The 16,533-nt window shown below is 45.2% G+C and overlaps 1 protein-coding gene across 1 annotated transcript in view; it reads right to left on the bottom strand.

Moving 5' to 3' along the window:
* The window catches only part of ADCYAP1R1 (ADCYAP receptor type I), a 193,260-nt gene extending 178,760 nt beyond the window's left edge, over positions 1-14,500 (bottom strand). The window contains exon 1 of the mRNA XM_066585652.1: positions 13,767-14,500. The gene's annotated coding sequence lies outside the window, so the exon portion shown is untranslated. The remainder of the gene's footprint in view (positions 1-13,766) is intronic.
* Positions 14,501-16,533: the final 2,033 nt, after the last annotated feature.

Below are 16,533 nucleotides of genomic sequence, written 5' to 3'. Positions count from 1 at the left end.
GCAGGTTGCAAGAGGCAGTGCGGTGGCCAGGGGTAGAGGCAGGGCCAGACCGAATAATCCACCAAGTGTTTCCCAAAGCGCCCCCTCGCGCCATGCCACCCTGCGTAGGCCGAGGTGCTCTAAGGTCTGGCAGTTTTTCACAGAGACGCCTGACGACCGACGAACAGTGGTGTGCAACCTTTGTCGCGCAAAGCTCAGCCGGGGAGCCAACACCAACAGCCTCACCACCACCACCATGCGCAGACATATGATGGCCAAGCACCCCGCAAGGTGGGACAAAGGCCGTTCACCGTCTCCGGTTTGCACCCCTGCCTCTCCCCCTGTGCCCCAACCTGCCACTGAGATGCAACCCCCCTCTCAGGACACAGGCACTACCGCCTCATGGCCTGCACCCACACCCTCATCTCCGCTGTCCTCGGCCCCATCCAGCAGTGTAGTTCAGCGCACCGTTCAGCCGTCGCTTGCGCAAGTGTTCGAGCGCAAGCGCAAGTACGCCGCCACGCACCCGCACGCTCAAACGTTAACCGTCCGCATCGCAAAATTCATCAGCCTTGAGATGCTGCCGTATAGGGTTGTGGAAACGGAGTCCTTCAAAAGTATCATGGAGGCGGCGGCCCCGCGCTACTCAGTTCCCAGTCGCCACTACTTTTCCCGATGTGCCGTCCCAGCCCTGCACGACCACGTCTCCCGCAACATTGTGCGCGCCCTCACCAACGCGGTTACTGCCACGGTCCACTTAACTACGGACACGTGGACAAGCACAGGCGGGCAGGGCCACTACATCTCCCTGACGGCACATTGGGTGAATTTAGTGGAGGCTGGGACAGAGTCAGAGCCTGGGACCGCTCACGTCCTACCCACCCCCAGAATTGCGGGCCCCAGCTCGGTGCTGGTATCTGCGGAGGTGTATGCTTCCTCCACTAAAGCACCCTCCTCCTCCTCCTCCTCCTCTGTCTCACAATCAAGATGTGTTAGCAGCAGCATGTCGCCAGCAGTCGGTGTCGCGCGGTGTGGCAGCACAGCGGTGGGCAAGCGTCAGCAGGCCGTGCTGAAACTACTCAGCTTAGGCGATAAGAGGCACACGGCCCACGAACTGCTGCAGGGTCTGACACAGCAGACCGACCGCTGGCTTGCGCCGCTGAGCCTCCAACCGGGCATGGTCGTGTGTGACAACGGCCGTAACCTGGTGGCGGCTCTGCAGCTTGGCAGCCTCACGCACGTGCCATGCCTGGCCCACGTCTTTAATTTGGTGGTTCAGCGGTTTCTGAAAAGCTACCCACGCTTGTCAGACCTGCTCGTAAAGGCGCGCCGGCTCTGCGCACATTTCCGCAAGTCCCACACGGACGCTGCCACCCTGCGCACCCTGCAACATCACTTTAAGCTGCCAGTGCACCGACTGCTGTGCGACGTGCCCACACGGTGGAACTCTACGCTCCACATGTTGGCCAGGCTCTATGAACAACGGAGAGCTATAGTCGAATACCAACTCCAACATGGGCGGCGCAGTGGGAGTCAGCCTCCTCAATTCCTTTCAGAAGAGTGGGCCTGGTTGGCAGACATCTGCCATGTCCTTGGTAATTTTGAGGAGTCTACCCAGGTGGTGAGCGGCGATGCTACAATCATTAGCGTCACCATTCCTCTGCTATGCATCTTGAGAAATTCCCTGCAAACCATAAAGGCAGCTGCTTTGCGCTCGGAAACGGGGGCGGGGGAAGACAGTATGCCGCTGGATAGTCAGGGCACCCTCCTGTCTATTTCTCAGCGCGTACAGGAGGAGGAGGAGGAGCATGAGGAGGATGAGGAGGAGGGGGAAGAGACAGCTTGGCCCGCTGCTGACGGTACACCGGCTGATTGCCTGTCATCCTTTCAGCGTGTATGGCCTGAGGAGGAGGAGGAGGAGGAGGAGGATCCTGAAAGTGATCTTCCTAGTGAAGACAGCCATGTGTTGCGTACAGGTACCCTGGCACACATGGCTGACTTCATGTTAGGATGCCTTTCTCGTGACCCTCGCGTTGCACGCATTCTGGCCACGACGGATTACTGGGTGTACACACTGCTCGATCCACGGTATAAGGAGAACCTGCCCACTCTGATTCCCGAAGAGGAAAGGGGTTCGAGAGTGTTGCTATACCACAGGACCCTTGCGGACAAGCTGATGGTAAAATTCCCAGCCGACAGCGCTAGTGGCAGAAGGCGCAGTTCCGAGGGCCATGTTGCAGGGGATGTGCGTAGATCGAGCAGCATGTACATCCCAGGCAGTGCAACAGTCTTTAAGGGCCTGGCCAGCTTTATGGCTCCCCACCAAGACTGTGTCACCGCTCCCCAGTCACGGCTGAGTCGGCGGGAGCACTGCAAAAGGATGGTGAGGGAGTACGTAGCGGATCGCACGACCATCCTTGGTGACGCCTCTGCCCCCTACAACTACTGGGTGTCGAAGCTGGACACGTGGCCTGAACTAGCCCTGTATGCCCTTGAGGTGCTTGCTTGTCCTGCGGCTAGCGTGTTGTCGGAGAGGGTGTTTAGTGCGGCTGGGGGAATCATCACAGATAAGCGTAGCCGCTTGTCAACCGACAGTGCCGACAGGCTAACACTCATCAAGATGAACAAAGGCTGGATTTCCCCAGACTTCTGTTCTCCACCAGCGGACAGCAGCGATACGTAAGCAATACGTAGGCTGCACCCGCGGATGGAAGCTACGTTCTCTCTCACCATCCAAAACGGGGACATTTCTGCTTCATCAATCTGTGTCTAATATTCCTCCTCCTCCTCCTCCTGCTCCACCTCCTGAAACCTCACGTAATCACGCTGAACGGGCAATTTTTCTTAGGGCCACAAGGCTCACTCAAATAATTTTTCAGAACAATTTTTATAAGTTTCAATGCGCTTAAAAGCATTGGAACTTTAACTTGAACCAATTTTTCGTTACACTGGGCTGCCTCCAGGCCTAGTTACCACTTAAGCCACATTAACCAAAGCGATTAATGGGTTTCACCTGCCCTCTTGGCTGGCCATGGCCAATTTTTGGGATGTACATTAGTACTGTTGATACAGCAATTTGTGTGGGCCCTCGCCTACAGTGTAATCAAATTAATTTTTAGCCCACCTGCATTACAGCTGACGTTACCTCAGCTGTGTTGGGCAATGCAATGGGATATTTTTGTGTACCGCCGGTGGGTTCCAGGGAGCCACCCATGCTGTAGGTGCACACTGAGTTTTTAATACATCTGTACACTTCTAAAGAACCCGTCTGACCGGGGCATGCAGTGTGGGCCGAAGCCCACCTGTATTACGCACGACATTACTACCTCAGCTGTGTTGGGCAATGCAATGGGATATTTCTATGTACCGCCGGTGGCTTCCTGGCACCCACCCAGGCAGTGGGTCCACAGGGAGTTAAACCTACATGTGTCCACTTGTAAAGAATCCCAGTCTGACTGGGGCATGCAGTGTGGGCCGAAGCACACCTGTATTACGCACGACATTACTACCTCAGCTGTGTTGGGCAATGCAATGGGATATTTCTATGTACCGCCGGTGGCTTCCTGGCACCCACCCAGGCAGTGGGTCCACAGGGAGTTAAACCTACATGTGTCCACTTGTAAAGAATCCCAGTCTGACTGGGGCATGCAGTGTGGGCCGAAGCCCACCTGTATTACGCACGACATTACTACCTCAGCTGTGTTGGGCAATGCAATGGGATATTTTTGTGTACCGCCGGTGGGTTCCAGGGAGCCACCCATGCTGTGGGTCGACAGGGACTTCACAATAGGGAGTTGTACCTGCCTGTGTCTATGAATTAAAAAGCCCGGTCTGACTGGGGCATGCAGACACCTTGACAGAATGAATAGTGTGTGGCACATAGGTTCCCCATTGCTATGCCCACGTGTGCAGCTCCAGATGGCGGTGGCACAGGATTCTATTTCTCATTGCTTCTGTACAGCATTGTGGGCTATCGCTCCGCCACTTTTAAAGAGGGTCGCTGCCTAGCCGTGCCAACCTCTGCAGTGTATGCCTGCGGTCCCTCGTCATGGCAGACGCAATTCTAAATAGACATGAGCGTGGTGTGGCATGAGGGCAGCTGAAGGCTGCGCAGGGACACTTTGGTGTGCGCTGTGGGGGGGAGGGGGTGCGGTTGGGCAGCATGTAACTCAGGAGAAGTGGCAGTGGAGTGTCATGCAGGCAGTGATTGTGCTTTGTTGGAGGTAGTGTGGTGCTTAGCAAAGGTATGCCATGCTAATGAGCGCTTTTCAGAAGTAAAAGTTGTTGGGAGGGGGGGGGGGCCCACTCTTGCCGCTATTGTGGCTTAATAGTGGGACCTGTGAACTTAGGATGCAGCCCAACATGTAGCCCCTCGCCTGCCCTATCCGTCACTGTGTCATTCCCATCACTTTCCTGAATTGCCCAGATTTTCACACATGAAAACCTTAGCGAGCATCGGCAAAATACAAAAATGTTCTGGTCGCCCATTGACTTCAATGGGGTTCGTTGTTCGAAACGAACCCTCGAGCATCACGGGAAGTTCGTTACGAATAACGAACACCCGAACATTTTGGTGTTCGCTCATCTCTAGTGACTACCCACTACAGTTCTTTTTCACTGCAAAATTCGCAGCGGTTTTTTTTTCTCCAGGGGTCTATGGGACTTGTTAATGTTAAAATCGCATTGCGCAAAATCGCGATTTCGCGGTAAATTGCGATTTTGCTGTGATGCATTTTTAACATTAGAAAGCCACATAGACACCTGGAGAAAAAAACGCAGCAAATTCGCAAGTGCTAGAGAGTAGTCACCCTAGAGTCTGATTCACATGAGCGTGTGCTGGTGTGTACATAGGTGCACACAAAACCAGCGTGCCAACGTATGTGTACAAACACGTGTGAATGCAGGTCCGTGCAGCATTGCTTTCAAATAAAGTTCTTTAAGCAGGCGGGGATTTTAAATCCCCGTCTTCTGAAAGGGCTGCCTGTGATTGGCTGAGCGCTCAAGCAATCACAGGCAGTGCTCGGCCATTTATTGAATTCAATCACAGGCAGCGCTCAGGTGTCACTTAATGAATTACATGTGATTGGCTGAGCACTCGGCCAATTAGATGCAGCCCTTTCAGCAGGCGGGGATTTTAATCTCCGCCTGCTGAAAGAACTTCATTACACTGCCGGGGACAGAGTAGAGTAGACGTGCCGAGCCCCGACAGCGCCGGAGAGGTGAGTATATTTTTTTTATTTTTTATATTTAAAGCCCTTCCCTGAGAATCACTGCAGTGGTTGCCAACATCCTATTGCTTTTTAATGGTGTCTGCCGGCAGCAGCGCCCGCCCCATTGAAAGCAATGGCAGAACATCGTGATCCTCTGCCACAGTTGTCACAGCTGTGGCAGTGGATTCTTTACTCCCCGCGGGGAGTCCCTTTGTCAAGGGGACTCCCCATGGGAATATTGATGCGCAGCACTGACCTATAGTGCACACATGTCCTATGTTTTGCAGGTATGTGCAATTGCACGCCTGTAAAACACGGACATGTGAACACACCACAGGGAACCAATGGTTCTAAATAGAAGTGTGGTTATGTGCGCACCTATGTACGTACATACACACGCTCGTCTGAATGAGGCCTCAGTCAGTGGACTCCCAATCAAGTAATGTCTCTAATATGTGAGCAGTTTGTCTTTACGGGACAATACCTATAAGACCAAATGTGTCTTGGTTCTTTTTGTTGTCTGTAGACCCTGAAGTGTACGAGTCATCGGCATCTTGATCGTTTTCATCAGCTCTGTTGGATAAAATTCTTTGCAAATGAAACTTCAAGAACACATCTGGAAGATATCAATTTTTATAGGTGTGTTGCCATCCAGAACAAATACAAGAATGTATATTTAATTGAAGGCAGGCGCCCTGAGTTATATACAAGGAACAGGGAATATATATGTATGTGTGTACTTATGGTAAAGTGAAGACATGATGATAGGAGTTGTAGTGGATGAGCTGTATATTTCTCCCAGACTCCTGACATTCTGTGAAGCAGCAGGGAGCAGGCTCACCTACTAATTAATAAATGGCCATCTCCAATGGGTGTATGTTAAAGGGGCAGACGAATGGTGCAGTCTCTCTCTGCTGGAGACAGACACTGAAAGCTATGGAAATTGCTATACTATGAAAATTGTGTGAGAACAGGACTTATAAATGGACTCGTGTTGCTTATGTGGTTTAGGCTGGGAGGGAGTAGCCCACTAAGTTGGTAGTTGGAACCGTTCTATGTAAAGTTAGAACCAAACAGGCAGACTTTCATTTTTTATTATTTATGTCTGTATAGCTGCTTAAGTGACTGCAGAAAGAATGCTGCACTCATCTTTTTTTTGCATTAAATTTTCCTTCTCATGTATTTAGAAAGCCTCATACTTGGTTTGTAGGCTCTCCTGCATTCTGGTTTCTGGCTGGAGGGTGTTCCTACCACTCAACTAGTCTCGCTCATGAATCCGCACAAGCTCAGTTTATCCTGGCCTCTTTCAGAGGCTGTGTAGACTAACCATGCCCACTCAATACTACCTCTCATCCTCTCTCTGAGTACCTGCTGGTCTGTTCCCCATCACTGCTGATAAGAGTAAAAAGGGAAGAGGGAATTACAGCCCTGCTTTCTTTTTACTCCGTCCTCCTGATCTCCTCCATCATCCCCCGCACTGTCATACAGCCCTCTGTGATAGTAGCGTTCTCTGATCTCTGTCTTCCTAATCTTCTCTATCATTCCCCTGCACTGTTATACAGCTCTCTGTAATAGCTCAGTGGAAAAACGGTGAATAAGCGTTCACAAGATGGGAGCAGATAGGGGGCAGCTGTCCCTTTACTCTGATAGAATTTGCTAAGGTCTCATGTCCACGGGCAAATTAACAATTCAAATCCGCAGTGTTTTTCCTGCATGCGGATCTGCGCCCCATAGGGATGCATTAGACACCCGCAGGTAGTTAAAATCCGAACATGCTCCATTTAGGTGCAGGTCTCCCGCAGGCTTCTATTGAAGCCTATGGAAGCCATCCGGATCCGCAGGAGACCCGCGCCTGAATTAAACTCACCTGCTCCGAGCGATGCAGGTCTTACTTCCTTCGCGCCCCGAAACTTCTTTCTTTGGCCCGGCGGATGTGGCCGGGCACATCCGCCGGGCCGAAGAAAGAAGATCCGTCCGCGAAGAAGGGAAGACATGCATGGCCCGCAGCAGGTGAGTTTATTCTTATTTTCAGCCCTCATGTCCACGGGGCAGGAGGGACCCGCTACGGATTCTCCATGGAGAATCCGTAGCAGGCCTGATTTTCCCCGTGGACATGAGGCCTAAGTTTTCACTCCTCCCGTCTGCAGTGCCTTGAAACACAATACAAGCATAGAAATGAAACCAAAATTATTGATTAAACTTAATAGAAAAAGGTCTTAATTTCCAAAAACACATTGATTAAAAAATAGTGCAAAGGTGTAAAGCCAAATGCAGGGAGCTCCCCCTAGTGGTAGCTGCAAACAGTCAGAAATATATTATTTATCAGGTTAGATAAACCGTAATATTAATCCACTCCAAATTTTGACCTAAAAACAAAATGTGGAACTAAACAAGACACCATCACACATGGTACCTGTAGGTGGGGGACCTGTTACAGAGTTTTAATTTGGATCTAATAACTTCAAGTTATACCTCTGACACAGATTGCAATTTTTACGTACTGAGCCCACAATTTCATTTTATAATCAACAAAGTTCTAGGACCCGTATATATTAATTCTTTACCCTCAGATTTTTGTACTGCAGGGGTGGTACAGTTCTCAGTCGCATCGCTACTGGAACAAGCCCTTTAAATAATTTTTGGATTGTGTACCTGGAGGTTCATTATGCTAATTTGTAACTTTTCTGTAATCATTCGATAATCTGGTACCAATTAAGGTCCAATATGGTATCTGGCATGCTCTATAGCTCATTTTCCTTAAAGGGGAAATCTCATCAATTCTTATTGCATGTCATAGATTCACATGAGAAGATCCTATAGGCGGAGTCTAAGATATGGGACTACAAGTGATTTCCTTAAAGGGCTCTACAGAGTGTAAACTTCTGTATCACTGTTTGGAGATTAACGTCACTGGGTATCTGGCACATGGCACATGGTGATTTGAATGGCCCTTTTCATAGACTTTTTGTGTGATTTCAAGTTACGGAATTATCTGAGGAGCAGCAAAGCAGTACATGCTCTATAATCCTTTCTGGGGATCACAGACTTTAACATATACATGTAAGTGGCTGCCATCAGGAGTGTACTAGGATTCACAATGGAGCTCCAAGATGGCCGCTTCAAACAAAACTGAGCTTGTTCTCTAGGAACATTCTAGTGAAATTATTGCAGCACTATAAAATGAGTTTTTGCTGCACCACAGACAGAGTGGAGATACTGTGTTAGCGAGTGGAAATGCTGCTGAGAACTTATACTGGAGAGGTGTAATAGCTTGCAGATGAGCTTATGCTGCCTGAGAGGAAATGGCAGTAGGACCCTGAGCCCCTGCTTGTGAGAGGGGCTGCTTGAGTTTTGGCTGCTGTAAAGTGTTAATGAATGCCAGGATACAGGGAGAAGAGCCATCTGGAGAACAGAGGACTGTGAAGCAAAGTAATTGACAAACACCAAAGAGGACATCAAGGTGTTTGTTGTCAATGAGTCGTAAGTGAGGCCAGCCTCAGTAAAAACTGCTAGATGTGCACACTGTAGGATCGCAAACAGTTAAACAATAAGACTGTTGTGTAGGACTTGGACTGAACTGATACAGGGACATGAGCATGGTGGATAGAGACATATCAGCAAGGGTTTGAACGCTCTGCGTCACAGGTGGACTCTGTTGCTAGTAACAAAGTGTTAAATCCTTAAAGTCTGGAGTGTGTGATTTATATTTCCATTTAGCAGAACTGATCTCTTTACATCGTTACCTATACTGTTTTCCATATTACTGATCCTAGGATTTACATAGCCATAGTAGATACATCTGAGGAGAAGGTTCTCACTGTAAATCACTGGCTGCAGACAAGGTTATAATTGATTATTGCAGATGGACAGTAGATGTATTTCCATCTGTTGCAGTAATGTCCTATCTGGGAGACATCTATAACTTTGTTCATCCTGGGCTCCCTGGTGCATGAATACCAAAACTAGGTGGAGCCTGGCATACAAACAAAGCAACATCAGAAAAGGGGCAGGTGGGAGGACATGCAGTAAATGTACATAATACAACAAAATAAAGACAATTTAATCTGTTTCTCCCCAAAATGCGGTATTGCTGCAGATGATGATCACCGTCTTACTTTCAAATGAACATTCATATTCATTTTTTCTGTATGCTCTTACAATTAAATCCACTACAGAAATGCCCCATATAGTCACACAGTATGTTAGGCTGAATGAAGACTAGTTCAGCCTATTTCAAGCCTCCTCCCCATCCCTCTCCTGTAGATCTAGAGGAAGGGGGGAAAAAACAACAAGCCAATTTAGCTCATTTGGGGGAAAACAATTCCTTCCTGACTCCATAATGGCAGTCAGAGTAATCCCTGGATATAGGAGAAAACTATAACCCTGTTCGTCCTGCTTGCTGATACATAAGTATAATGCTAGTGCTGTTACAGACAGGAATAAGAGCAATTTTACAGCAATGGAATAGTGAACTATTAGCATTTATTTACATTTACATGCCTACCCAAATAGTGTATTTTATAGAGTGACATAGTTACATTCACTATCATTCTCCAGAGCTGTACTCACTATTCTGCTGGTGGGGCCATTGTATACATACATTACATTACTTATCCTGTACTGATCCTGTGTTTCATCCTGTATTATACTCCAGAGCTGCACTCACTATTCTGCTGGTGGAGTCACTGTGTACATACATTACATTATTAGTCCTGTACTGATCCTGAGTTACATCCTCTATTGCACTCCAGAGCTGCACTCACTATTCTGCTGGTGGAGTCACTGTGTACATACATTACTTATCCTGTACTGATCCTGGGTTACATCCTGTATTATACTCCAGAGCTGCACTCACTATTCTGCTGGTGGAGTCACTGTGTACATACATTACTTATCCTGTACTGATCCTGGGTTACATCCTGTATTATACTCCAGAACTGCACTCACTATTCTGCTGGTGGAGTCACTGTGTACATACATTACATTACTTATCCTGTACTGATCCTGAGTTACATCCTGTATTATACTCCAGAGCTGCACTCACTATTCTGCTGGTGGAGTCACTGTGTACATACATTACATTACTTATCCTGTACTGATCCTGAATTACATCCTGTATTATACTCCAGAGCTGCGCTCACTATTCTGCTGGTGGAGTCACTGTGTACATACATTACATTACTTATCCTGTACTGATCCTGAGTTACATCCTGTATTATACTCCAGAGCTGCACTCACTATTCTGCTGGTGGAGTCACTGTGCACATACATTACATTATTAGTCCTGTACTGATCCTTTGTTTCATCCTGTGTAAAGCCTGGTTTAGACACAACAATTATCGCTCAAAAAATTGGGGAGCAGGATACAGCTGAAACAATACTATCAGCTGTATCCCGCTGTGAATTCCTGATAACGGATCGCTGATCTTTCAGGATGCTGAAAGATCAACGATTTGCGACGGCTTAATGAAAACTACCCGATTTCAGTGCAGTAAGATACAACAATTATCGGTCAAAAGACGGCTTTGATCGATTTTTGAGCGAAAATTATTGTGTCTAAAAGGGCCTTTAGACTCCAAAGCAACAGTATTATACTCCAGAGCTGCACTCACTATTCTGCTGGTGGAGTCACATTACATTAATTATCCTTTACTGATCCTGTGTTACATCCTGTATTATACTCCAGAGCTGTACTCACTATTCTGCTGGTGGTTCATGTACATTTCTCTTTCACCAATAAGTAACAGTGTATTTACCTATTGATCTGCTGAAATCTATCCAGTATTAGGCAGCTAAATGACAGTCCACTTCTGAAGTTCAGACTACAAATATTTCAGGGAAACTAGCACTGCGTCGCTCCCATTCAAAGTAAACAGAGGGAGGTGCAACAAAGTTCTTAGGGTACATACACGGCTCATTTTTCTGTTGCAGATTTGGAGTGTACTGTGTCACTAAACCACATATGAATTATGCCTATTCAATCGGGCCGACCCGTGTATGGCTACCCAGCAAGGTTTCCACATGGAACCGCATCAATAACTGAAGTAGATTCCCATTAAAATCAGTGGAAGGTGTAATACTCACAGATTGCTAATGTGAGGAATGAAAGGTGAAAAGAAGGAGCGGGCAAATCTATATACCAGTGTTTTGGTTTGAAAATTGTTTTTCTCTTGTTTTTCTCCTCCCTTATTCTAAGTATGGCAGTGAAATTGATCGATTCTTGACGGGTCTGAGAGGGTGCAGCCAGTCCACAAAACGTCACACCTTCCAAGGGGAACGTGTAAGTGCATGAGATAAATACAGGAAAAATTGTGGTTATAGGCATAAATTCCATTTAACTCCTCTTTTCATTGAAAATTAATCCAGCTAATAGACGCGTTTCGGGTCCGTTGCGCCCCTTCCTCAGCATTTTAGCTGGGGATACACAGCCAGCAGTGGTCTGTTCTCTTTGCAGAGGAGTCGAGCTCAAAAACACGCCTCGTGCCTCTTTGAGTTAAATGCGCCTATACCCACAATTTTTCCTACATTTCTCCCATATACACACAGATTTGACATAGATTTTGGTGCAGTGGGAAATTTACACCCTGTGTATGTACCTTTAGGGTAGAGACATACGTGCAGCCGCTGTGCAGCTGAAACCCGTGCCAGCACGCACTGATGCCGCAAATTTTCGTAATTTTCAAATGATTGTTACTGTCTGGGTGGTCAGCAGCTGCTACACTTATCTCTACCCTTATTGTAGGACTATCAAATAAAGTATTAAAAACCAGCATTCCGTTCCAGAAACATTTAGTCCATTGTCATTGTAATGCTATTGTTTTTTTTTTTATGTCATGGCTTCTCCAATGCAGATGCCCATAGATCACATGACAATGTGATGTAGCACTTACCACATGCCTTGCCCCTGAACTAAATGGAGCGCCTAGAAGACAAGGTCAAGGGGGAAATTAGAAGAACTCAAGGACATAAGCCACTGAAAGGGAATAACAGGCAACATACATCAAACCAGAGCTATTGATAAACACCTCCTATGATACCGTGCCCAATATTGATCATAAGCGCGGTTTTCATAGACCAAAAGCAACACGGTATGGTGACATTGCAGCAAAGTCTGCAACATTTTGGACTATGACATCATTTTATCCAACGACATCCTTGCTTTGGAAATAAATGAAACTTTTAGGACATTATTTAGAGGAATAGGAAGACACTCATCTCCATCACAAGATCATAACACATTCAAATAGTACGGTCATGGCGTAGAAAAAATATTTAAGAATGCAAAAAAAAAAAAATAAAAATGTTATCTAGTAATAAGTTGTTGTTTAATTAGCATTATTTTTAGAAAAATCTGAAGAAAAGACTTAAAAATCGCTGTTTGGATTTAATAAGAATTTATTTAAAATAAATAAATAATAAATACATAAATAATAAATACATAAATAATAAATAAAACAAAGCTTGCAAAAGCAAGAGTTTGAGAAAAAAAAATTCTGAAGACTTCCTTTCGAAAGTAAAATCTACATGAGATAGTTCTTGACGAAAATAATTTATTAATTTAGAAACAAATGCAGAAACAGATGGAAACAAATACTTGGCGCTGTGATCCAGGATGATCTAATCTGTTCTAGACAAACCTCATAGTGCTATTCTATTTAGTTATTAAGAGGGAGTAAAAAAAATGTACACATTCACTCTCTATTGTGTGTATATATATATATATATATATATATATATATATATATATATATACACACTATATATATATATATATATATATATATATATATATATAGTGTGTATATATGTGTGTATATAAATAAATACACATGATATATGTACATGTGGTGGATATATATATATATATATATATATATATATATATATATATATATATATATATATATATATATTTCTTATATTTTCTAAAATACTTTATCAAACTGCACAAATAGATATTTTCAGGAATGCTTTGACATATAATAGAAGATATAGCTAAAGCTATTTTGCTAGAATCCCTCAGCAATGTATCTGTATCTGATAGACATATTGCATTACCCTCTACGTGATCCCCATAAACAATTCAGGTACCATAGCAAAGCACTGCACTGGAATCTAAAGAAATGAGCTTAGTGCCCCCCTTCTTCCTTTCAATCAGCAAAAACAAAACCCCCCTGTCCACCTAATCACAGACACAAATACATCATCTATATAGGGTACGATTCCTTGCAACTAGACGAGCCATTGAGGCAGCGATCACAACATGTTGTTACTGTGACTACGAGGGCTGCAGAGAACAGAGGGGGATCTGCAGTTGGATATAAAGACATTGTAGCCCTGACAAGGATACACACTGCAACTGATGCAGGATTGTGCAGTCTCTGCACACACTACACCATTCACAAAGCTGACAAACCTATAGATTCCGAAATGTAGCAGAGCTGAGTTTATTGTTTGGTAGAACACAGTTGCAGGGACTCCAAGATGAAGACCCCTTCCCCTTAAAGAGTTGACAAATTCAGTTCTGCTATATGGCATAGCAGCAGTAGAAGCATACAGTCAGGTTCACTTACTTACCAATGGTTATGTTAAGTGTAGCAGCCAAAAGATTCAGTCCCAAAGCTGAAGAAGAGAACAGACCGGTAGAAGTTTAGTGCTGGTAGCAGCATTGGAGGTGCAACAGTATCTGCCTTGTATCAGTGGTTTCCTATTGCGGTACAGTGATAGATGGATGTGATCTGAATACAGACTAGAGCTCCAGCACAGCCAGCGCTGAGGTTCCTGCAAGGAGTGCATTCCCTTACAGGCTACAAGATGCCATCCAGAAGTTTAAGTCGCCTTGCAAGGACCAGGTAGACATATCCACAGGGAGAACACAGAGATGCAATATCCCAAGCGGCTTCTGTATGAATTGTGTCTCTCAGGGAATTGCAAGTCCCTGGTCTATAGCACTAGACAAAAAACACAGCAAACCTTGCAGGTCTTGCTGAGAGAAGACCACCCTACCGTCAGGGGTGGGGGGGAAGCGTCTTAGCCAATCACTTCTAGGCAGCAATTCTTATAAATATTCATCCGGTCCACCGGGCCAATTAGGGTGTGAATGGGATGGTGCTTATTTAAATTACGCTCTTAAATCAAACTGAGTCATTCAACTCTGGAAGAAGGGACCAGGGTGCTGGGCTGTGATGCTGAGGAGCACTGCAGTGTGATGTGTCTGCTCCCACAGCTGCCTTGTTTCTTATTGATGTGCAGATGCTTCTGCTTTACTCCAGGCTTCTGCTCACGTGGTCTCATTGCAGAGGTTCACACATTCATTCCCTCCTCTATGACCTTAGAGGTGAAAGGCAAAAAGAAGACTCCGAAAAATGAAACCTGAAGGATGTCTCCAGATGATACAGACTATGTCATTTGCAGAGTTCGTTAATTAAAGGGTGTTATTGTAGGGTGGCGTAAAAAAAATCAAAATGTATCGCATAGGATTGTTTCACAAATAGCGCTGTGTATACAGGGTGTAGTCAAAAAGCCAGATCCAATGCTACACACACATATATATATATATATATCAGTACGGGGGTTCTATATTGAAATAACAATAGTGTACTTCAATATAAAGGCATGGATGCGCTACACGGAGATTATATCCATACTAATATTATAAATACGAAAGTAACTCCGTCTGTTTGTTACCTTTTCACGGCTAAACCGCGGAAGCGATTTGATTACATTTGGCAGGGAGATAGCTGGTATTGTGAGGAAGGACATAGGCAACGTTTTATCCCAAAAATGTATAGAGTTCTCTAAGGAGCATGACAAGACAGATTTATTTGGTGATGCACTGGTGCACCTCCGCTCCGCCGCCGGCGCTAGGTTGTGCCGCGAGGTGGAGGGGAAGGGAGTGCATATCGTAAACTATGCCTACTTTAATTGGCAGACATGTGAGGGCAGACATTGTTGCCGCATGTATGTAAACACAGATTAGATTAAAAAAAAATACAAATTCCACATGGACTGAGTCAGGGGTAACAAGCTAGTATATATGTATCTATATATATAAATATATACACAAGCATGTAGATATGCATGTGGTGGAGATATATATATATATATATGCCATTTTAATATTTTCTAAAATATTTTTCAAAACGTAAAAATAGATATTTTTATTAATTATTTGATATATAATGGAAAACCTATTAAAATATTTTGTTGCAATCCATCAACAATGTATCTGTATCTGATAGACCTATTGCATTACCCTCTACGTGATCCCCATGAACAATTCAGGTACCATAGCAAAGCACTGCACTGGAATCTAAAGAAATGAGCTTAGTGCCCCCTTCTCTGGTATGGCACACGGGTCCCAGTGGGCTGTGGGACATGAAATTCAATTTTGTGTTGTGGCCCCTGGAAGAGAGAAAATAAAACCCAATTACAGCATTGAAGATCAGCATGTGAGCAGCAGAAATCCGCTTTCCGCGTCTCTCTAAGTCCTGTGGGACTACTGATATGAGTAAAGCAAGGAAAGTGTAGTCGAAGTGTGCTTCTTCTGCTACGATTGGGGCAGATCATCCAGGAAGTTATCCACCGTTGCCTGCAGTAGAATCGGGTACTGATTTGGGTTGAGAGTCTTTGGAATAAACACAGGTCCATCAAGGTGATCGCGCCAAGTTTCCAACCCCCTCGTTCACACTACAATTTGCATATTACTGAATCGGTGCTCCGCTGCTCAGTAATACGGTTCCGCCATGATAGCGTCAGCCCTGGACTGCAATGTTCCATGCATGTAGCAGAAGGAGGCCACTTTGAGTACACTTTCATTACTTTAGTCATAGCAGCGGTCCCACGAGGCTAAGAGACATACGGGAAGCGGATTTCTGCTTCCCACAAATTTCAGCATTGTAGAACAGAACATGCCTAGAGGACACTTACTGATTGGCTGAGACTACTTAAATTAAAAAGTCTAATTTCTGCTGTGGGACATTGTGAAGATATACCATATTGGAGTACTAACCTATAAAGGAACTCTGCAATATGTTACTCATCTGTATTCCGATGCAATGGGACTGAACACTGTACAGGATCTTTGTTACTATTTTTCCAGTTACTGCAGAAGTTTCATATTACATCCAAAGTATTAGTAATCCTAGGATTTAGTTGGCCGTTGTAGGTAAGGCTGTTAGATTAATGATAAATGCTCACTTGTTAGACTATTAGTCACTTGAATTATTCAGTTCTTAAATATTACATATTTTTTAACTCCTTCTGCTGTATCGTATCCTGAATCTGTGCTGTGTTACCACCACCTGCGACACAGTCCTGTAAGAAGATACCATTACTATGAATG

Source organism: Eleutherodactylus coqui, chromosome 12, assembly GCF_035609145.1.
Source record: "Eleutherodactylus coqui strain aEleCoq1 chromosome 12, aEleCoq1.hap1, whole genome shotgun sequence".
Classification (NCBI taxonomy): Eukaryota; Metazoa; Chordata; class Amphibia; order Anura; family Eleutherodactylidae; genus Eleutherodactylus; species Eleutherodactylus coqui.
This window is presented reverse-complemented; position numbering and strand designations above follow the sequence as displayed.